Here is a 25,130-nt window from a genome sequence, read left to right as displayed (position 1 = left end):
ATCCAGTCAGCCAACCTGTGCCTGTTTAGAGGACAATTTAAACCATTCACTTTAATTGAGAATATTGATAAGCTTTTCGAGAGTCTGGTGCACATTTTTAATCCTTTTTCAACTGTGGAAGTTGGAATTTGATCAAAATTTTCTGGGTGGGCTTAGTTTTGTGGTGGAGGTTATGCTGGTCTTTATGAAGGATAGGTCTGAGAATATCCTGGAGAGCTGGTTTAGTTATGGCAAATTTCTTCAACATATGAATGTTGTTAAAGTATTTAATTTCTCTGTCGTAACTGAAACTCTGTTTAGCTGGGTATAGGATCCTGGGTTGAAAGTTATTTTGTTTTAGGAGATTAAAAGTCGATGACCATCGTCTTCTAGCTTGAAAGGTTTCAGCAGAAAGATCTGTAGTTATTCTAATATTCTTCCCCTTGTAGGTGATGGTTTTCTTTCGTCTGGCTGCTTTCAGAATTTTGTCCTTCATATTAACTTTAGTGAAATTGATTATGATGTGTCTGGGGAATGTCTTATTTGGGTTGAGTTATGCTGGAGTTCTGAAACTGTCTACTATCTGAATTTCAGAATCTCTAGGCATGTCTGGATAGTTCTCCTTCATAATCTCATGGAGAAGACTCTGCCTTGTGAAGCCACTTTGTCACTTTTGGTGATCCCTATAAGACGAATATTGGTTTTCTTCGAATTATCCCAGAGCTCTCTCAGAGAGTGGTCTGTTTTTGCTGTCCATTTCTCTTCCTCTCTGAGAGTTTGGGAGCGTTCAAAAGCTTTGTCTTCAATGTCAGAAATCCTTTCTTCTGCTTGTTCCATTCTGTTACTGAGGGATTCTACTGCGTTTCTCAGATCTTTGAGGGCTGCAACTTCTTGTCTCAATGTGTCAAAATCTTTGGTCATTTGGTCTTTGAATTTGTTGAGTTCTTGAGACTTCTTTTGGGTTACTGCTTGGAGTTCTAATTCAATCTTATTTGCTATCCAGACTTTGAGTTCAATTTCTGTCATCTCAGCTATTTGTTTGTGTATGGATTTTGTGCTGTGTCTGCCCCATTGATCCTTGGGGGAGTTTATCTACTCTGATTATTCATATTGCCAGAGTTTTTCCTTTGATTTCGTCTCATGATTGTTTTTCACTTTTGCCTCTGGCCGTCCTCAGAGTTGTGGTGGTGTCTCTCCGAGATTAGACCTGGGGGGATCACTCTATTGTTGCTGGAACTTTGTGGGGATTGACCCTGTGTAGCTCTTCTGGGGCTGCCCCAGCCAGGGAGTTCTGGTTGTGGGAGCAGCTCCAGAGTGTGACACCCATGGATCCAGCAACTTGTCTGGGGGTGGTGCACACGTTTCTGGGAATGGCTGGCACCCAGTGACTTTGGCACAGAGGTCCCAAGGCTCCAGTAGTCTCTGGCCAGGAGAAGGGCTCTGTGCAGAGGCAGGGAGGGCTCCGGAGGGCAGCTATCAGAGTCCTTCGCCAAATGATCAGGCGGTGTGGAGGCAGGGAGGGTACAGGAGAGAAGACGTAGGGTTGCCCGGCTCCTGGAGTTCCTGGTCAGAGTGTGAGGAGGCCCGGTGGGCGGGGTAGCGGGTCCCTGTGCAGCTCTTACTGGGGTCCAGGAGAGTGCCTATGGCGGTCCCGGCGCAGCTCTTCTGGAGGTACGGGAGGGTCCCAGCAACTCTTCTCAGGGTCCAGGAGCATGCCAATCACAGGTCCTGGGGCAGCTCTTCCGGAGGTCCGCGACGGTGCTGATCACGTGTCCCGGGTCAGCTCTTCCGGAGTTGGGAAGGTTCCGATCGTGGGTCCCGGCACAGCTCTTCCCCATTTTGTTTTTTAATAGGAAATTGTACATAGCATAAAAATGCAAATGGCTCTACATGGAACATTAAGTCTTATATTTTCTCTGATCCTCAGTCCCACAAGTCCTCCCCATGGAGACAGGTACTATTACATTTCCTTGTAAAACTGTATCATAGTTTTGATACATTTAGAAACATGAGATAGATTTTCTTTTTTCTCTCCTGTAAAAGGTAGCATGCTATGGAACTTGTTTTGCATCTTGCTTTTTTCTACTTATTGCATGTGGCTTAGGGTTGCTGGATTCTTTTTGATAATAATGGCTGTAGCCTCCTTTATGTGAGTGGACCACAATTTATTTAGCTGGAACCTTTTGGAGGAGATGTTTAGGACTTTATTTTTATTTTTATTTTTTGAGACAGAGTCTTAATTTATCCCCCTTGGTAGAGTGCCATTGTGTCACACAGCTCACAGCAACTTCTACCTGCTGGGCTTAGGCGATTCTCTTGCCTCAGCCTCCCGAGTAGTTCGGACTACATGCGTCCACCACAATGCCTGGCTATTTTTTTTGTTGCAGTTTGGCCAGGGCTGGGTTTGAACCCGCCACCCTCAGTATATTGGGCTGGTGCCCTACTCACTGAACCACAGGCACCCCCCGATGTTTAGGCCTTTTAGAATAATGTATTGTTACCTATCGCATGAAGTAGATTAGAATAAGTGAGCAGCAACTCACTTATTTAGCTGGTACCCTTTGGAGGAGATGTTTAGGCCTCTTAGAATATTGTATTGTTACATATCTTCGGAAGTAGATTAGAATAAGTGAGCAGTAACCACAGAGTGTAGAGCTCGGGTTGTAAATAGCTGACCACCTTTCTACACTGACCATCTCCTTAAGTTGCCTTCATTTTCATAGACCAGACATGCACCACATGTACATATTGGTACTGTAGGACTGGTTCATTTTGTTGACTACCTCCATATGCTGATCGGTTTGTTACAGTCCCTTGGGTTGTCAACTTATAGAGGTTCTAGTGTATAGTCAACTCTTAGTTCTGTAAAGTTGGATGTATCAGGAAAAAACAAATAGAATTTTAAGAAATGAAAAACAGGTATTGAAATTACAGACTCATTGGGTAGAATAAAGAACTAAAGAGAGAACTGGTGAATAGATAATAGATCTGAAGAAATTGTCTAGAAACTGTCACACAGAAGCAGTATGAAAATATACCCACATGCTGAAATACTGCATGGCAGTGAGACCACATGCACAGCCACATGAAAATCTGGTTAACTGTTACAGACGTACTGTGGATTGAAAAAAAGAAAGTTACAGAATAATTTGTGCTGTATATAATACAAAGACATGTAAAATTAAACACCATATATTTGCAATGACATTTTAAGGGCATAATAAATCCCAGAGTCAGAATAGTAGTGTCCAAAGGATGGGCTCAAGGGAAGTGAGGAACTTAAAGTGTGCTTAGCTGTCTTGGTATGTGCTGTGGACTAAACTGAGAGATGGACACTCAGTGATGTCTGGTAGCATTCTTATCCTGATAAATTCTTACAAAATAAATACAAAAAATAGTATATGTAACTTATGTTCAGGAAAAAATGAAATAAGCATCTATGTGTTTCCTGTCCAGCTAAAGAAACAGAAAATCACCAGTACCTTTGAATCTTCCCTATGTATTCATTCCTTCACAATTATAGTATATTTTCCCCCTTATAGATACTATATCCAGTCTTTTATATATTTGATGTATTTCATAATGACAGTTTTTAAAAGTATGCTTATAGTTTAAAATAGCCATATTAGTATATATGATAATTTAAATTTAAATCTTTATGCCCCATTTTTAGAACTGTTGTATTGGTCTCTAAGTAAAACAGTTATGTATTGTATGCCTATGACAAAATTTCTAAACACTATAATACATTTTCTTTTTTTTTTTTCCTGGCGAATATTTCATACTTTATTCCTTGTATTAATAGGTTAAGAAAGTAAAATTTTCCCAAATACCGATTTATATGTAACATTTATAAGTGGCACACAAAAGTTCAGTTTCACAAAGAATTAACACTCAGTGATTTAAATGCAATTGTAATCGTTACTTTAAGCTAAATGCAATAATAACTTGATAAGGTACATACACACAAAGCCCATATATCCTGAACTACAAAAGCGCTTTCCATGGTACTGTAACTCAAATTCGACTTTCTAAATGGTAATTCTCTATTGGTAAAATTTTAGCCAGTGTTTTTCTTTTCATTGCCATTTTCTGAGGCAATTAAACCTATGTTTTGTTTCATTTTGATTTATATTGAATGTAACACAATATAGACATAAAAATAAACTTTGTGCAAGAAAACTGAAAAAAAAAAAAGGCGGTTTCCATAGACATACAAGGTTTTCATCAAGTATATGTTTCCACAGTGAACAAGTACTTACAAATATGTGAATAAAAAACTACCCTAAATGCTTACCTTACCATCGATGCCCTTCAATTTTTAAGCAACACCATTCTTGCTACTGAAAACATTTATTTTTAGAAGCTTTAATCTGATCTGGGAAAATGAGTTCTCCCAAACTTAACAAATGGAATATTATAATCCCCAAAAGGTTTTAAATCAAAAAAGCCTTCCAACATGGGAGCATTCACATGAAACTTTGTTTCTCCAAAAAAAAAAAAAAAAAAAAATCTTGTTATCTGAAGAAAAGAATATTAAAAGAAATTAGCTTTTAAAACAGATAAACATCTTTAACAAAAACCCAGTATTTTTCTATATCATCTCTTTAAAATAAAGATAGGCCAGGTGCAGTGGTTCATGCCTGTAATCTCACAAAACTCACAGGTTCGAGACCAGCCTGAGCCAGAGCAAGACCCCACCTCTAAAAATAGCCGGGCCTTGTGGCAGGTGCCTTGTAGTCCCTACTGTGGAGGCTGAGGCAAGAAAATCACTTGAGCCCTGGAGTTTAAGGTTCTGTGAGCTATTATGCCAGGGTGACAAAGTGAAGCTCTGTCTCAAAAGAATAAAAATAAACATAAAGATAAAAATATAAACAAAAGATAAAAAATGTTCACTACAATAATCTCAGACTACTTTTATATAAAAACTTCAGAATACATAAAGCACATTTCACCTATCATAGTCAAAGATACCATTTAGATTTCACATATTAAACAGCTAGAGTATAGTTTACAATAGCACAAATACATGTAACACAACTATTAATATTTCAACCTTTGTTAATAGAAAGAACTGCCTGGTTGGAAAGATAATTTAACTTATGTGTGGTCATTAAAACTCAGTAAGTAATTCAAGTATGGTCATATAAAGGCAGGCAATTAATCCAATATCACTATAAAACCAAAAGCATGAAAACAAAGACAAAAAAATTCTGTTTCTCTATCTTTCATTTACATAGGTAGATATCAGGACCTCACTGCAGAAAATATAACAATTATTACATATGGTTTCACTAGAATATAATGGAGTTTCAGAAACTACAAAAGATGTCAAGATCCATAGTTGGCTTCATCAAATGCTTTTCTAGCCCATTTCAATTCTTCATTCATAGTAAGCAAGTCTTTAACCCTAGCAAACTTCCTGGGGTCCTTTCGAATCAAGAAGACGATATCTTCAACTTGTACTCGACCTTGTCTTCCAGTTGACATTGCCTTGCGAGTCATTTCAGTAATGAATTCTATGACAAGGTCTTCAAGAATATCTACTGACTCAGTATAAGGATTCTGGTCATCTCCAAAACCATACATCATACATCTCAATTCTTTAGAAAAAAGTCTCTTTCTTTTACCCTGTCCACCTTCTGCACCTTTCTTCATTTTCTTCCTCAAAAGCGGGGTCTTCCTCCTCATCCGCCATCCCACCAGCCCGCACCAGCCCACAGGCTCCCTCCCTGTGGGCTCCCTGTAATACATTTTCAACATCTCCCAAAGCATGTCATATTTTTAAAAGCATTAGTGAAAATTAATCTTTCATCTGGCCCCATTGGTTTTGATCAGTGAAGTATGGTAGTTTCTGGAGTAGTGCTTTGTAAAAAGGGGAGTTCATGCCAAGAGGTCAGATGATAAAAGTCTCCTCTGGAAGATCAAGAAAACTCATTGTGATAGTGGTATGGGAAAAGGAAAAATAGACAAAAACATCTCTGCAGGAAGGGTTAAGTACCCTGTGTTAGAATAGTGGGAACTTAACTTCTCATTTGTAAAAGAAATGTTTACTAGTTGGGAGGTGAGGTCTGAGTTAGCTGTCCAGTTATTGTTGATGGTGTAGGGAAGCCATCTGCAATTTCCCAAATAGATAATGTCAGCTTGGGCCACCATAACAGTAGGCTGGGTGGCTAAAGTAGAGAAATTTGTTTTCTCACAGTTCTGGAGGCTGAAGTCCAAGATCAGGGTACCACCACAGTCAGGTTCTAGGAAGGGCCCTCTTCTAAGTGATATCTACATTGTGACTTAATGGGCAATTAAGAGTTAACCCAGTGAAGATAGTTAGGGAAGAGAGAGAATGGAAAGAAGAAAGTTCCACTTGATATAATGAAGAAAGACTGATTAATTTATTTCAAAGCATAGCTGAATGTCTTGGCCTTCTCTGGTCTAGAAAGTGTGTGATCATCTGCTATTAGTAACCTTTATGGTCTAGTCCTTTAGGCAACTGGCTTGAATTTGATTATTATGTTTAATTAAAGGGGAAATATGGCTTGCCGCCTGTAGCTCAGGAGCTAGGGCACCAGCCCCATACACTGGAGATGGCGGGTTTGAATCCAGCCCGGGCCTACCAAACAATGAGAATTGGAACCAAAAAATAGCTGGGTGTTGTGGAGGTTGTCTGAGGTCCAGCTACTTGGGAGGCTGAGGCAAAAGAATCACTTAAGCTCAAGAGTTTGAGGTGGCTGTGAGCTGTAACGCCATGGCACTCTACCCAGGATGACATAGTGAGACTCTGTCTCAAAAAAAGAAAAAGGGGGGAAATACACAAAACATAAATAGAAGTGCGCTAAGTGTTTACTTAGGCATATGCACACTGTCCTTGATTTGGGGAAATGTTAACGTGTGAGGCAGAAACAGATAAATATTCATACACCTGGCTTGGTGACCATAGCACAGTGGTTATGGTGCCAGCCACATACACTGAGGCTGGCAGGTTCGAGCCTGGCTTGGGCCTGCTAAACAACAATGCCAACTGCAACAACAACAACAACAACAACAAAACAGCCAGGAGTTGCGGCGGGTGTCTGTAGTCTCAGTTACTTGGGAGGCTGAGGCAAGAGAATTGCTTAAGCCCAAGAGTTTAAGGTTGCTGTGAGCTGTGACACCACAGCACTCTACGGAGGGTGACATAGTGAGACTGTGTCTCCCAAAAAATTCATGCTCCTGACCTAAAGCAGAGAACTGATGCTATAATTTGAAAGGTCTTTAGACCTAATACAGCAGTCTGCTGGGCTCCCATTACTTTCTGCTCAAACATATCCATAAATTTTATTTTAAAAACAATCTATGAACCAAGTGTATGGTGCCCCATGATCATACTAATGTACACAGCTATGGTTTAATAAAAATAAAGAAAAAAAAGATCTAGTATTCAGTAGCAAAATAAGGAGACTATAATTAACAATAATTTATTGTGTATTTTAAAATATAAGAGTGGAATTGAAATGTTACTAACAAATGATAAAATACTTAAGGTGAAGGATACTCCTGGTTAGATCATTATACATTGTATGCATGTATCGAAACATCACACATACCCTGCAAACTATTATGTACCCATAATAATGAAAAATAAATTTTTTTGTTAAAAAAAAAAAAGCATTGTAAAGAAAATTGTGTTAAAGAATATAGGTAGGCAACAGTACTTTTGGAACTTGAGGAGTCTAATTAGTGATATTCTATTCTCTACCCAAATCTGGAACCAATTGGGAGATAAAGGAGCCAGGTAGATAGCTATCAAAATATCTTGTTTACACCTATTAGTGGTAGAGCTTGCAGAGTGTGATTTAGGTGTGTGATGATGATGGGCTTCCTGAGACTGCAGCCTTGGATTAGGTAGAAATAATCCCAATAGGTTCTAGGGGTGTTGAGCCAGCACAGGCCCCGCCTAGAATGAGGCAAATGTAATTAATCTGTACCTGGGTACCATAATGGACTTCTCTAGTTAAAAATTCAGTCATCACACCCAAGTCTGCCTCCTTGGTTCTAGTTTTCAGTGAGAGTGTCTTCCATTCAGCATTAGAATGGGGATTTTCATTTTGTAAAGACTGTCAGAAAAAGGTATGTACCCACTTTTAGAGAAGTGCCAAGCCACTGGTCAGGCGCAGTGGTTCATACCTGTAATCCTAGCACTTTGGAAGGCTGAGTTGGAAGAATCGCCTGAGGCCAAGAGTTTGAGACCCGGTCTCTACAAAACAAAAACAAAACAAATAAAAAGAAATGTTGTACAGAACAATAGTGATGAGAAGTTCTTCCTGATGTCTCACCCATGAATTTCATGGGACAGTGTAACTGCATTTTTCTATGTCTGGTTTTTTCAAGTAGCTATCTAAGACCTAAAATCATTTTCCCCCTCTTATTCCTAGCTGTCACATTCCATATTTGGGGAAACTACTTAGAATTAATGGTGTTTTTTGAATCACGTGGACTTTTTTCATCTTGGTTTGAGTTAACTATAATTTCAGCTGTTGAAGTGGACCATTGGATTAGAGGTCAAGCTCTTGGCTGATGGACTTGAGTTTCACTCTTTTAGTGTCTTAGACTGATGAGGGAAAGATAGAACTTTTGTCTTCAAGTGCTGTAGACTCAGATTATTTCTTTAATTAAAGTCAGCCTCTATCAGAGAAGCGTTATTCTCAGGTTGGTGAATCACAGATTTTCTGTTTATTAGCAATAGTTATCAGTAGGTACCTCTCCCCAAAACCCCAAATTCTGAGCCTTTTAAATATGAGCTTACTGTCCAACAAAGTGTAATAAAAAGTGTATGCAAATCCTTTCCCCAAGAAACTGTTGAAAAAGGGGTATGTTAGTTCTTAATACTTGAAAGATTATTTCTTAATGTCACGATGGTGTTAAGTTACCAAAATATAAGTCCATTACAGTGGCCAATTTATCATAGAATGTGAATCATGGCACAGACTGGCTGTCCATATCCCAGGCTTGGTTAGTCCATGAATGCCAAACTGTTATTAACATATATCTATATTGGTATCAATATTGATATAGATATCCTAAGCACTTTTAATTTTTTTTTTTTTTGTAGAGATAGAGTCTCACTGTACCACCCTCGGGTAGAGTGCCATGGCGTCACACGGCTCACAGCAACCTCTAACTCTTGGGCTTACACGATTCTCTTGCCTCAGCCTCCCGAGCAGCTGGGACTACAGGCGCCCGCTACAACGCCCAGCTATTTTTTTGTTGCAGTGTGGCCGGGGCTGGGTTTGAACCTGCCACCCTCGGCATATGGGGCCAGCGCCCTACTCACTGAGCCATAGACGCCGCCCAGCACTTTTAAATTTTTAAAATTGATTTTTAATAGATAGAAATGTTATATGTTTATCATGGACAACATGTTGTTTTGAAATATGTCTACATTGTGGAATGGCTATGTTCCACCTAAAATACTTTTTACTTTATTTGTGGTGAGAATAAGTAAAATCTACTCTATTAATCTAACCTACTCTATATTAGCAATTTTTGAAATATACTTATACCCCCTTAATATTTTTAAAGAAAAATAAAACAAAACAGAAAAATATTAAAAATACATTTTTAAATAATGAAAAGAATATAATACATTGTTATTAACTATAGTGACCATGTACTTTGTAGTACATAATAGCTCTCTTGTACTTATTCCTCATATCTAAAACTTTGTATCCTTTGACCGCTTTCAAAATTTTATTTGGTTTTTGTAATGTAGCATTTTTGTATATCTTAATCTCAGTAAAAGTTACCTTCATATCCCAAACTGTTTAAGCTAAGAATCTGAGCACCATCATTAATTCTTCCCTGTTTATTATCTGCCACAATCTGCATCAACACAACCAATTAAGAGATTAATGAAGAAGTCCAAGGAAGAGATGAGGGTAGGGTGGGTTGGCACATTGGCCATGAACAGTTCTGAGATTCTGGAGCCAAACTCCCAGAGAATTGAATCTCAAGTCCTCTATTTGCATGTGACCTATGTGTGCTCTTGGGCAAAATACTCAGTTTCTCTTTCTGCCTCAGCTTCTTAAGCTATATAATGGACATAATTGTAGTACCTTTCTCAAAGGATTGTTGTTAGTAGTAACTCAGTTAATATGCATAAAGTGCTTAGAATGGTGCCTGGTATATGGTGTTAGCAATCACTACTTAATTTATATATTTCTTATCTACCTTTTGGTTGCAAACTCCATGAGAGCAGAGTGCATGTTTCACTAGGGTGTGTTCAGTTTCTACCACATGGCCCCACATGGCCTGGCACATAGGTACCCAAGTTTTTTTGAATTTATGAATGAATGAATAAAGAAATACTAATTCATCAACATATCCACATACACACACACCTCCCATGGAGCTGACATTTAGGGCAGCTAGACAGACAAACTGTATAAATGCTTATAACAAAGTGTGACACGTTTATGAAAGAGGACATGCACAGTGCAATGAGAATACAAAACCCTGGAACCTGGCCTAGTCTAGGGAGCCTGGGAGGGCCTCTTGGAGGAAGTGGCACTTAAACAAAATTTCTTTCCCATTGGAAAAAAATACTTACATGTGTTACTTAATAGGTAACCTGTCATTTCCTGAGAGTCAAGTGTATGAGGTTGGACAATTAATTTTGCAAAATAGTTCTAGAAAAAGTGTCATGTACCTCATTACTGAATATCACTATGGTCACTTTCAAAGAACTTCCCTTGGGAAGCTATGGACTGATGTCAGTGCCTTGTCCACACTTCAAAGCAGTTTTGGAACTGGTTTCCTGGAATGCCCATCAGAGCTGTCATTGAATAAGTTCTGATAATTAAGTTTGTGAATTCATCCTAAGAAAATGTGCTATATACATCATTGTTGAATATCACTATGGTCACCAGATGGCCAAGGGGACTACTTCGAAGGTGACCATAGTGATATTCAGCAACAAAGTATGTGGCAGGCAGGGATTGTAGATGTGTTGTCTAGGTTCATTCTCTCATTTGTTTTTGTTACTGGTTTTTAGAGATGAGTTCTCACTCTATCACCCAGGGTAGAGTGCAGTGGCTCTGTTGTAACCCACTGCAGCCTCAAACTCCTGGGCTCAAGCCATCCTCCCACCTCAACCTCAAGTAGTTGGGAACACAGGCACATGCCAATGTGCCTGGCTAATTTTTTTTGTTTTTTGTAGAGGCAGGGTCTCACTGTGTCACTCAGGCTGGTCTTACACTCCTGGCCTGAAGTGAACCTCCCAACTCTGCCTCCCAAAGTGCTAGGGCTTACAGATGTGAACCGCCATGCCTGACCTCATTTTTTTTTTTTTTTGCATTAAACTACTTCTTTGACCTATCCATAAATGTACTCATTTTATGTATACAATTCGATGTCTTTTAGTAAAATTACTAAGTTGTGAAAAATATTCATTACATTACAAATTAGGTGGCCAACACACAGAGAATATTTTGTAAAATTTTGTAATGAATATTTTGTAAATAAAGCTACATTTAGCTACAATTTCCCATTTTCTCTATATATGGCAACTCTAGGGGTGACCTTTGGGACACCTTTGTACTTTCCATCTCTATAGATATGCCTGTTCTATACACTTCATAAATAGAATTATACAACATGTGATATTTTTATGACTGGCTTCTTTCACTGAGCTTATGTGCTTAGTGTAATATCTGTTAAGATCATATATGTTGTAGCATGTAATAGCAGTTCCTTTTTCCACTATATTGATAGACTACATTTTGCTTATAGTTGATGGTCATTTGGGTTGCTTCCATATTTTGGCTATTCTGAATAAAGCTGCTATTAACATTTGTGTGCAAGGCTTTGTGTGGAGATGTTTTTATTTCTCTAGGGTAGATATCAAAGAGTGTGATTGCTGAGTTGTATTTTTACCTTTTTTTTTTTTTTCTTTCTTTGAGGCAGAGTCTCAAGCTGTCACCCTGGGTAGAGGGCTGTGGCGTCATCATTCACAGCAACCTCCAACTCTTGGGCTTAAGTGATCCTCTTGCCTCAGTTTTTCTATTTTTTTTTTTTTTTAGCTGTCCTGGGTTGGGTTTGAACCCACCACCCTCGGTGTATGTGGCTGGTGCCCTGCCTACTGAGCTATGGATGCCGTCCTATTTTTACCTTTTTAATAGACTGCAAACTGTTCTCCAAACTGGCTGCACAATTATATATTTCCACTAAGAATGTATGAGGGTTACAGTTTTCCCAGATCCTCACCAGTATTTGTTGGTATCTGTATTTTGGATTATTATAATTCTAGTGGACAAGAAAAGGTATTTTGTCATGGTTTTAATTTGCATTTCTTTAATGACCTATAATGCATCTTTTCATGTGCTTATTAGTCATTCATAATTTTTTTGGTGAAATGTCTATTGTAATCTTGTGCCTGTTTTAAAATTGTTTTCTTATTATGAAATTATGTTTTTATATATCTTGGATACAAGTCCTTTATCAAATATGTGGTCTGTAAATATTTTCCTAATCATCTTCTTACTAATGTCTTTTTTTTTTTTTTTTTGAGACGGAGTCTTACAATGTCGCCCTTAGTAGAATGCCGTGATGTCACAGCTCACAGCAACCTCAAGCTCTTGATCTTAAGCGATTCTCTTGCCTCAGCCTCCTAAGTAGCTGGGACTACAGGCGCCTGCCACAACGCCTGGCTATTTTTTTTGTTGTAGTTGTCATTGTTGTTTAGCTGGCCCAGGCTAGGTTTGAACCCATCAGCCTTGGTGCATGTGGCTGGCGCCATAACCACTGTGCTACGGGCACCAAGCCCTTACTGATGTTTTTTGAAGCACAGAATTTTGAATTTTGATGAAATCTGAAATATCAACTTTTTTTTCATTTATAACTTATGCTTTTAGTATCATATATGACAAATATTTGCCTATCTTAATTAAGATCTGGCAGTTTTCCCTCCTGTGTTATTTTCTAAAAGTTACATAGCATTAGCTCTTGTATTTAGGCCTCTGATCTATTTTGAGTTAATTTTTATGTATGGTATGAGGTCAGGGTCTAAGTTCATCTTTCTGCATGTGAATATATAGTTTCTCAACCATTTGTTGAATTGCATTGTTATCTTTGTTGAAACTAGTTAACCATAAGCATAATGTTTTATTTTTGGACTGTCAGTTCTGTTCCATTGACCTATATGTCCGTCCTTATCCCACTACCATACTATCTTTGTAGTGAGTTTTGGAATCAGGAAATGAAATTCATCTAGCTTCATTATTCTTTTTCAAGGCAATTTGTGATCTTATGGGACTTTTGTAAGCTCGCAAGTTTCTGCAGAAAATTTGGAGTTTTTATAAGAATTGCACTGATTCTATTGGTCAATTTGAGAAGAATTATCATCTTAAGTATTTTTAGTGTTCCAATTTATTAATATGGGATGTCTCTCTTTTTATTTGGATCATTTCATTTTCTTCAACAGTATTTTGTAATTTTCAGTATATGAATCTTGCATTTCATTTATTCTCCCTCCCTCCTTCCCTCCCTTCCTTCCTTCCTTTTTTTCTTTTCTTTCTTCTTCTTTTTTTTTTTTTTCTTTTTGAGACAGAGTCTTACTCTGTTATCCTGGGTAGAGTACCATGAGGTTTGAGGTCTCACAGCAACCTCAAACTCTTGGGCTTGGGCAGTCTTCTTGCCTCAGGCTCCCAAGTAGCTGGGATGACAGAGTACACCACTATGCCTGGCTAGTTTTTCCATTTTTAGTAGAGGCAGTTGTCTCCCTCTTTCTCAGGTTGGTCTGGAACTACTGAGCTCAAGCAAGCCACCCGCCTCAGCCTCCCAGAGTGTTAGGATTAGAGACATGAGCCACTGCGCCCAGCACTCAGTTATTCAGTTTTCACAGAACAAGTATTTATTTTTACAACTTGCATTTATTTCATACAACTAGCAGTTAGAAAATTCTGGTGAGGTGGGAATCCAGAGCTTGGAAAAGGATTGGCTTCTCAGTAATCATAATAAATGGTCCTAAGACCAGTGCGCAGAAGACACAGGGAGATAAAATTTGATTCTGTTTAGAGAATTGGTGTCATCCTGCTGCAAAATGGATAGATGTAGAAGATGGTGAGTCCCATTCACTGGCTGTGTTTAAGCAATATTTGGATAATCCCATGGTAAGAAACATGGAGACCAGTACTTATTTCTGAGTATGTGCCAGAATCAGATGATAAACTTCTTTAAATATAAATACCTCATGCCTACATGCATACATGTAGACCTATAGCATCAGAAGCTATAGGAGAGTCGCTAGGAACCTGTACTTTAATGGTTTGCCCAGCTCACTGAATGCCACAATGTGAAATCTGCTGTTAGACAGGGTGTTTTATAAATGTGATGGATAATTGGACTTATAGTGTCCCTTGCAACTGTGACATTTAATAGTGGCATGAGATCTAGATAAAATGAGTATGGGGCACCCACAGACATATATTAGTTGTATGGGAAACACAGGGGAAGGATTTTTCCTTGGAAAAACAGGTAGGACCTGTGGCTCTGTTTGTGGTAGGCTGTTCAGATCTCATTCTCAGTGAGTGTGCAGTGTGCCAATGTTCAATCTCAGGTAGTTCTGAAAAGTTGTTCTTAACAGTGCAGGTCGCCTGAATTTAAGTGACCTGAATTCATTAAAGAAATTTAGTAATAAAATCAGTGGCTTGGGGTTTTTTCACTTCAGGTTAAGCCTATTATGTGGCATATACATATTTCTCATTTTAATGCAGATTTTTTTTTTTTTTTGGCAGTTTTTGGCCGGGGCTGGGTTTGAACCCACCACCTCCGGCATATCTATCTTCTCTTACTAGAAAAAAAAAATTCATCTATTCTAGCAAAACTGATACAGTAGGGTTGTTTACTTTTTGGCCTATTTACCAATCTACAACACTACAAGATGATGCATCATATGACTATACTGTTCTATTACTGACTTACACATAATATGTTTTGGTAAATCTCTGGGAGAAACTTCTAAAATAAAATCAGCATTTGTACTTAGAGAATTATGACTATTTTTGAAATTTTCCTCTAATCAAAACCCTTTAATAACTATAAATTGCTACATAGATGCTTATTTTACTACCATCTGGGAAGCTGCTAGACAGGCAAAGAAGGAAGCTAATGGTGTCATGTCCCCAGAAAGGATAACTTCAGTACCACAGAGTTCTGTAGCTACTTTTCTAGAGATTTTTTTTCTGTTTTTCTCTAGCCTACACATCACTTGTCTTCCTAATCCTCAATCCCCCAATCTGTACTATTTTTATAGTGAGAGATCATTCAAAGAAAATAACTACTTTTAAATGGCTTGTAAAAAGCATCATTTGTGCACCATTTGACAATTTATAAATGGTTTCGACATACACACGTTCTCACTGTATTCTTACAATAACCCATTTATTTTTTAACATTAATTTATTTTTTAAATTTTTTGTTTTTATTAAATCATAACTGTGTATATTGATGCATTTATGGGGTTCAGTGCACTGATTTGATACACAATGTGAAATGTTTACATTGAACTGATTAACACATCCATCACCATTATACTCTTTTCTTAATAGTTTTGAAATGTACCATTGCATCATGCACATAAGGTGAGGTCCCCCCAAATACCCTCCCTCCTCTTGCCTCCCCCTTCCCCTCACCTCTCTCTCCTCTTCCCTTCTACTTTCTGGACTATAGTTATGTTTTACCGTTTGTATGAAGGTATAGGTGATTATATATTGATTTCATAGTAGTATTGAGTACATTGGATACTTTTTCCCCCATTCTTGAGATACTTTACTAAGAAGAATATGTTCCAGCTCCATCCAGGTAAACATAAAAGATGTGAAGTCTCCATTTTTTTCCTTGCTGCATAGTATTCCATGGTGTACATCAGGGGTCCTCAAACTTTTTAAACAGAGGGCCAGTTCACTGTCCCTCAGACCATTGGAGGACCGGACTATAGTTAAAAAAAAAACAACTATGAACAAATTCCTATGCACACTGCACATATCTTATTTTGAAGTAAAAAAACGAAATGGGAACAAATACAATCACACTGCTGCATGTGGCCCGCAGGCCATAGTTTGTGGACCCCTGGTACATATACCACAATTTGTTAATTCATTCATGGGTTGATGGGCACTTGGGCTGTTTCCATGTCTTGGCAATTATGAATTGGGCTGCAACAGACATTCTGGTGCAAATGTCTTTGTTGTAAAATAATTTTTGATCATCTGGGTATATACCTAGTAGGGGAATTGCAGGATGGAATGGTAGGTCTACTTTTAGTTCCTTAAGTGTTCTCCAAACTTCTTTCCAGAAAGGTCGTATTAGCTTGTATTCCCACTAACCAATAACAAAATTTTAGAAATGAGCAGTGGAGAGATACCTTGCTCTAGTCAGAGGTCCTCAAACTTTTAAACAGGGGGCCAGTTCACTGTCCCTCAGACTGTTGGAGGGCCAGACTATAGTTTTTTTTAAAAAAACTATGAACAAATTCCTATGCACACTGCACATATCTTATTTTGAAGTAAAAAAAACAAAATGGGAGCAAATACAATATTTAAAATGAAGAACAAGTAAAGTTCAATCAACAAACTTACCAATATTTCAATGGGAACTATAGGCCTGCTTTTGGCTAATGACAGTCAATGTCCCGTTCCGTATTTGTCACTTCTAGTCATAACAACAAGTGTGCATCAGTTAGTTTAGATCTGGTTGGCGATTTCAGATGTTTCATTCTGGAAAATGTCTATTCACAGACAAAGTGCTGCCAGAGATGGTTGCCATTTTGAGTGCATGGTTCCTGAGATTAGGATATGTCTCAGAGGGGAGAAATGCATAAAAATTAGGAAGGCTGCTTGACTTGAATGTGTCTTTCAGAGAGTCACAATTCTGCAGTTCAGCCAGTTCCATTTGGTAAATTGTATCCACATTTTCAATGTCGATAGAAAATGGGTTACAGAAAAGCTGTATGTCCTGTTCATGGAGATGAAGCTCTTTTTAAAGCCCAAGTGCCCATCGATCCACGAATGGATTAATAAATTGTGGTATATGTATACCATGGAATACTATGCAGCCTTAAAGAAAGATGGAGACTTTACCTCTTTCATGTTTACATGGATGGAGCTGGAACATATTCTTCTTAGTAAAGTATCCCAAGAATGGAAGAAAAAATACCCAATGTACACAGCCCTACTATGAAACTAATTTGGGACTTTCACATGAAAGCTATAACCCAGCTACAACTTAACAATAGGGGGAAGTGGGAAAGGGGGGGAGAGGGAGGGGAATCGGTGGGATCACACCTGTGGTGCATATTACAGGGGTATTTGCGAAACTTGGTAAATGTAGAATGTAAATGTTTTGGCACAGTAACTGAGATAACGCCGGAAAGGCTATGTTAACCACTGTGATAAAAATGTGTCAAATGGTTTATGAAGTGAGTGTATGATGCCCCATAATCATATCATTGTATACAGTTATGATTTAATAAAAAAAAAAAAATCTAAATCAGAACTCCTTTTTCAACTTTTCCAGTGAATCTACACGTTTTATTTGGGAATGCAGCCAATGGATTTGACACTAACAGATTTTGAGTTGTGGGGAGATGGCAGAAATTTTCCTCCTTCACTTGTTTGATGAGGAGGCCTAATTTTACTTCAAATGCTTTCACAGATGAGCTTCCCCTTTCCTTGAAGTTGCACATTGAAACTGTTGAGTAGCTCTGTTACATCTGTTAGAAAGGCAAGGTGCCATTTCCATACTGCATCATTGAGCTCTGCTACTTCTTTGTTTTTTGAAATCAGAAAACCTGTAATCTGTGCAAGTAAGTCATAGAAATGTTTCAAAACTGTCTCTCCACTCAGCCAATGGACTTTTATATGGTACAGAATATCCTCATAGGCAACATTTGGCTTAGACAGAAATTCCTGAAATTGTTTGTGGTTTAGTGCATTAGCTCTAATGAAGTTAACACAAGATACCACAATTTTCATAACAGAGTCCCACTTCAGTGATTTACTACACAGCACTTGTTGGTGGATGAGGCAGTGTATGGCTATTGGATGAGAACGGTTATGTTTGTCCATCTCTTGGTTAATGTGAGCAATTACTCCTTTCTTAGACCCCACCATGCTAGGAGCACCATCAGTTGTCACACTGGCTAGTTTAGCCTAGTCCAGCTCTAAACCATTCACAGTTTGGCAAACCTTTTCATAGATATCCTCTCCTGTAGTTGTTCCTTTGATGCTTTGCAGTGCAGCAAGCTCTTCTGTGACTTCAAAATAGTCATTTGTCCCATGAATAAAAATTAGAAGTTGTGCAGAATCACGAACATCATTACTTTCATTGAGTGCCAAGGAAAAATAGGAATTTTTTTGCAAAGTTTTGCAAATGCTGATGCAAATTGTCTCCCATTTCTTCAGTCCTTCAAGTAATTGTAGGTCCTGAAAGACTCACTGTACTAAATAAATCAGCCTTCTCTGGACACATCTCTTTGGCAACAGAAAGAAGGCATTCTGAGAGGAGGAGTCGAGGGACAGAGAGAAGGAGGGGAGTCAGAGAGTGCGGTGCACATTCTACACATGTGCACTGTGGGCCCGCTATGAGTCGGCTGCTAAGTAGGACAGGCAGTGGTAAAAACACCGGGCTGGTTAAATGTCCTTGGTGGGCCGCGTGTGGCCCGTGGGCCATAGTTTGAGGACCCTTGCTCTAGATTGTGGCTAAGTGGAAAATGAAGTTACCTACCCAGGCCTTCTGTGACTCGATTGACCAAATTCTTCTGTATTATGCTGTCTTGTTACTGACAGACTAAATAAATGTATCAGCAAAATTAGTATAAAGCAACAATGCATTAGAATTAATCTGTTACAGTATACAAAAGCAAACATTTTGGTATAAAAGCTTATCAGTATACAAAAGCAAACAAATTGGTATATATAAAACATAGCAAAATAACAAGCGTGTAGGAATTTTGTTATTCGTGTTTATGCACATAGTAAGGGTGGATGTTTTACTGCAGGACTTCTGGAATGGCTGTAAGAGAGCTTCATGAATCCTTTTTCCCAAAATACAGCAGTAAAACTAGATGTAATTGTCAAAAACAACAATTTAAAGTCTATATAAATTACCAAAAGTCAAATAACAAATTGAGGTACATTTATTAAAGAAATTCTGGCCAGGCACAGTGGCTAACACCTGTAATCCTAACACTTTTGGAGGCCAAGGCAGGAGGATTGATTGAGCCCAGGAGTTTGAGGTTGTAGTGAGCTATGATTACATTACTGCAGTCTAGGCCAGGCAATGAAGTGAGACCTCATCCCAAAAATCTTGGTAAGAATCGGGGTGTCTGTAGCAATTAAGACTGCTGCCATCCCCATCAGATCCATGTTGCCAAAACCTTCTTATTCCAAGCAGATCTACTAGGCTGTGACAACCAGCTTTCATTTCTCCTGTCAGCTACAAAAATAACCAATATGTTTATTCAGTTAATTTTCAACAGGAGTACCAAGTGATTTTACTGGAGAAGAGATAAGTTTTTTCAACAAGTGGTTAGGACACTAGCACCACATACAAAAGGATGAATTTGTACCTTGACCTGACATCACACACAAAAAATTAACTCAAATTATAGCAGAGACCTAAATTAAGCACTAAGACCATAAAACACTTAAAAGCATAAGAAGATATATTTATAATCCTGGATCAGGCAAGTATTTTTTAGATATAACACCAAAACCATAAGTAATAAAAGAAAATTGATAAATTATATTTCATAAGAAGTTAAAAATTTTGCAATGTCAGGGGACTTAAAGGACAAGCCACAGTCTAGGAGAAAATATTTGCAAATTATGTATCTCATAAAGGACTTATCCAGGCGTCCTCAAACTTTTTAAACAGGGGGCCAGTTCACTGTCCCTCGACCGTTGGAAGGCCGGACTATACTTTAAAAAAAAAAACAACCTATGAACAAATTCCTATGCACACTGCACATATCTTATTTTGAAGTAAAAAAACAAAACGGGAACAAACACAATCACACCGCCTCATGTGGCCCGCAGTTTGAGGACCCCTGAGACTATATAAGGAATGCTCAAATTGTAATCATAAGAAAACAACTCAATTTTTTAGATGGGCAAAGGATTTAAAGACAAACTTCTCCAAAGAATGTAATAGGATGACCAATAAGCACATGAAAAGATGGTGACATCATTAGCTATTAGGGAAATGCAATGTAAAAGCATGATGAAATACCATCATATACCTATTAGAAAGGCTGAAATAAGAGATACTGGCAGTACCAAATGTTGGAGAGGGTGTGGTGCAACTAGAGCTCTCATACATTTCAGTGTGTGTATGCGTGCTGGCTGGGTGTTGCAAAATGGCACAGTTACTCTGGGAAATGGCTTGCAGTTTCTTGTAAACAGATGTTTGTCATATGAGTGGGCAGTCTCACTCTTGAGTATTTATCCTAGAGAAATGAAAACATTTTTGTATAAAAACTTGCTCATGGATGTTTGTAGTAGATTTTTTTTGTGACAGCCAAAAGCTGGAAACTTTTCTGTTTTCAATAGGATCTTGGCCTGATGCAGTGTCTCATGCCTATAACCTAGCATTCTGGGAGGCTGAAGCAGGTGGCTTGCCTGAGCTCAGGAGTTCAAGACCAGCCTGAGCTAAAGTGAGACCCTGTCTCTACTAAGAATAAAAAAAAACTAGCCAGGTGTTGTGGCTGGTGCCCGTAGTCCCAGCTACTCAGGAAGCTTAAGACAAGAAGATCACTTAAGCCCAAGAGCCCAAGAGTTTGAAGTTGCTGTGAGCTATCATGCTACAGAAGTCAACCTCAGGGCAACTGAGTGAAACTCTTGTTTAAAAAAAAAAAATAAGGATCATCAGAATATGTATAGATCTCTATTCTCTAGAATTCCACATTCAGAATATTGAATTCTTCATATTAACAATTCAATAAGATAACCCAATTTAAAACATGGCAAAAGATTTGAATAAATAGACATTTCATCAAGCGGGGTATGCAATGGCTCATAAGCACATAAAAAGATGCTTAGCATCTTTAGGTTTTAAGGAAGGACCAAATAAAACTACAGTGAGATATCACTTACTGCTCTCTAAAATAGGTATAATCATTCATAAGATAATAACAAGTGCTGTTGTGCACGTAACTCTTATATGTTGCTGGTAGGAATATAAAATTGTACAGTTTCCCAAGCAGAAAACAGTTTGGCAGTTTCTAAAATATTAAACATGTATTTGCCACATGACACAGTAGTTCCTATCTATGTGTTACGTATCTATGCTAGAGAAATGAAAACATATGTTCATACAGACTTCTATATGAATGTTCATAGCAGCATTATTATTCACATTAACAAAAAAGAGGAAACAACCCAAATGTTCATTAACTAGTGCATGGAAAAAAACAAAAATGGTATATCCGTGCAATAGAATACTATTTGGCAATAAAAAAGGGAACCAAGTACTGATATTTGCCTCCACCATAGGTGAACCTTGAAAACATTATGCTGAACGAAAAAAGCCAGACACAAAGGGCCTAATATTGTACAATACCATTTATGTGAAATGTTCAGACAAGGAAAATCCATAGAGACAGAAAGTAGGTGAGTAGTTGCTAGGGGATGGGAGTAGGAAATAGGGAATGAATGCAGATGGAAATGTTCCACAGTCAAATTGTGATGATGATTATACAACTCCAAATGTACTAAAAATCACAGAATTGTACACTTAAAATGGGTTTAATTTTATGTTATGTAAATTGCACTCTAATAAAATTGATTTTTAAAACTGAGTGTTTGACTCCATATTTAAAAAAAGGAACAAAAATATATTGAATAAATTTTCTTTGAAACTAATATATCAGTGACTAGCACAGCTGCATGATAAGTAGCAGAACAAGTAGAGAAAGTTATTGAAAGGGCTGTGACATTCATTCTCTAAAACCAAGTCATATAAATGACTCCCAAACCTGAAAAGTAATTGTCACAGCTGGAATCCATTGGGTTTTCTTTATTCATTGAATTAGAGTTATCGCTATCTTCAAGCACTGTGTAACTGGATTTGAAATGGGACACTTTCTTTCTCTGAATTTCAGATGAAGCTTTACAACTCGGAATAATCCCTACTGTGCTGTAAAAAAAGCCCTACAATGGTGGCCACATTTATCTGGTGATCATCTATGCTCAGTAGCTTACATAAGATGAGGTCTCACTAAAGGAAAACAGTACATCCATTGCACCTGTTCCCCTCCTCCTTAACAAAGGCTGATTGACATAAACATTGATATATTGCAGCTGACAAATGGTTGTCTAGAATTACACTTCACCATGCACACTTGTTCAGCTGGCCTCTCAACAGCCACAGTCATAAAAGGGAAACTGGTATTAGACTAATGGGGGACTGGTTTCCCCTGTGGGATTTTTAAATTACCTCATATTTCTTTCCCATGCTACTACCAAGAGTTTTTTTTTTTTTTTTTGGTTATATCTTTTAAAAATGAGAAAAGTTGGCAGTTGTATACCATCAGTATAATATGCTAATACTGTCGTGAAGTGAGCTTTTTCATATGCACAAGTCGAAACAGTCTTGAATTTTTGCACCTTTGGAGTTCATTATCTTGTTTTAAGCCACATCAAACGTCAAGGGAATTTCATCCATATTTGCTTTCTATAAAAGTTAAAAACCAAATTCTTTCCTGCTATTAGTCATATACTTATGAAATCAGTGATTCTTTCTTTTTCAGCTGACATCTTATGTTCTATGTTTTGTGGCCCACATACCTAGTAGACTTTTTCTATTTGTAATCTGGAACACTCTGCTGTTGATCCAGTCGAATCAGTGCCTCTGTTGCTCTCCATTTTTTTGTTTGTTTGTTTTTGTTGCTCTCCTTTTTTTTTTTCTTGGTGTGTGTGAACGTTAAAAAAAAAAATCTAATGCTGTTTTAATTCCTTGTAGCTATGACTTCTTCATGGTTCCCTGTCAGAGGATGTCTTCTAGATCCAATATAAATATGAAAATATGCTGTTCATATGTTCTCTTAGCCTTTATAATTTTTTCACCAAAAACCCTCCCTTCTTTAGTCATAATATCCTATTCTTTCTTTCTTTCTTTTTTTTTTTTTTGAGACAGAGCTTCAAGCTGTTGCCCTGGGTAAAGATGCTGTGGTATCACAGCTCACAGCAATCTCCAACTCCTGGGCTCAAGCGATTCTCCTGCCTCCACCTCCCAAATAGCTGGGAATACAGGCGCCTGCCACAATGCCTGGCTATTTTGGGGTTGCAGCCATCATTGTTGTTTGGCAGGCCTGGGCTAGATTCAAACCCACCAGCTCAGTTGTATCCTATTCTTTCTTCATGTGGAAAATGCTAAATGTGAATTTACGATGACATGGAATATGCTGGTAATAAATATGAATATGAATCTAAAATATTTAGGGATTTACTCAAGCTCTTACTTGAGTTAGTGGTGTATCCTGTGTCTTGGTATATATTTGGTTAAATCTGTTGGGGTGGTGTTAACTTTGTATTTTTGCTGTAGTGTTTTATGCTGTCATATTTTAACTACAAGGGTACAGCAACATCACCTTCACTGTCTCCTTTCCATCTTTAATATGGGTGCATTGGTCCCAAGGTTTTATAGAGAAAGGTTTATAACATTAAAAACAATATTCATCATTTTATAATAAGTCTAAATATTATGGCGATGATTACTGGGAGAGATTTTGAGAGCATTTCCTGTAATCGAGGAATTTGTCTACAAATATAAATCTATTTTGTTAGAGTAGTATTCATTTTGAGGACCCTGTGCTAATATGGTTCAGTCTTTCTGTCAGCTCTGCTGCTGATGAGGTTAGTTAGGAAACTCAAGATACAGTGTCTTACTTATATGAAGCAGGTTTTGATTGAGGAGAAAGCTTGTCTCTATAAATGACTATGTTGGTTTCCTAATGAAGACATTTGAGTACAATTGTGTGACATGTAGCCTTCTGCAGACACTGCAGGCCTTCCTGTATTATGAGTGTTGAAGAGCCATGGCATCGTCTTTGTCATGTAAAACTTGGTTAGAAAACAGTACCTAACCAGGAAGTAGAATAAGAATAAAAGGCATGACAGAGTTCCATCTGAGGTGGAGGGTGAGCCCCTGAGAGCCCTGACCAGCCCCCATAGTCTTGTTACCGTCACACTGGGAGAGGAATTGCCACTGCTGTAGCAGGCCCCGTCACTATCCCTGTGACGGCAGCCATGACCAGTGAGGGTGAAATACTCAGCATGACACCATGGGCAGTGGCAGAGGGAGTGGCAACCCAAGGTCATCCCAGTGAAAGTTTGGAAATAGTGAGATGGTTCAACATAAAAAACAGATATGATTACATCCACAGGAATGACATCAAGCAAGATGTATTTGTACACCAGATTGTTGTAAAGAAACATAAGCCTCAGGAAGCCTCATGGCATAGTGCAAGGAATAGAGAACCTATGGAGTTTGATGTTGGTAGAAGAGGAAAGGGTGCACACGTGGTAAAGTTTGTAGGTCCTGGTGGAGTTCTAGGACCAGGCCATAAAAATGCAGCAGATTGTAACCATTATAGATGTCATCTGCGTCATTATAGGTGTTACCTGCGTGATGGGGGTCTTCTGCACAGTCTCTACCAGAATTACCAGAAAAATGAGAATGGGAAAAAGAAGCAAGGATTGTAGAGTGCCCCTCAATGTCAAGCCCGATGGCACACAAGGCAACACCTTACCTTCCTTCTTGTCCTGCGTATAGACCCTATGGGTATTGACCAGTGTGTTCTAACCCTCCTGTGCAGGGAGAAGTGACAAAAGGTACTTGAGCCAGGGTGAAGGAGAATAGGTAGGCCAGTGAGACAGATTATGTATTGGGGTTATAGATAATGAGTCTCCAGAGTCCCTCTTCATTTACTGAAAAAGAGCAGGAAAATGAAGGCACTGAAACCCAAGGCCAGCAGCCACCTCAGTGAAGGTGTCCTACAACTTCAGACACCAGCACAGACATCCAGAAAACCCTAATTCACAAGATGGCACAGAGACCACTAGCTGGGAGATCCCCTCCCAAGGCTGAGCAGGGCAGGGCTGACTACACACCAGCTGACCATC

General features: G+C 38.4%; 1 protein-coding gene and 1 pseudogene across 2 annotated transcripts in view; one reads left to right on the top strand and one right to left on the bottom strand.

The window, feature by feature from the left end:
• SLC9A7 (solute carrier family 9 member A7) overlaps positions 1–25,130 on the top strand; it is a 224,368-nt gene that overhangs the window by 69,454 nt on the left and 129,784 nt on the right. The window lies entirely within an intron of this gene.
• LOC128577169 (transcription initiation factor TFIID subunit 13-like) lies at positions 5,311–5,677 on the bottom strand (annotated as a pseudogene).

Source organism: Nycticebus coucang, chromosome X (assembly GCF_027406575.1).
Source record: "Nycticebus coucang isolate mNycCou1 chromosome X, mNycCou1.pri, whole genome shotgun sequence".
Lineage (NCBI taxonomy): Eukaryota > Metazoa > Chordata > Mammalia > Primates > Lorisidae > Nycticebus > Nycticebus coucang.
This window is presented reverse-complemented; position numbering and strand designations above follow the sequence as displayed.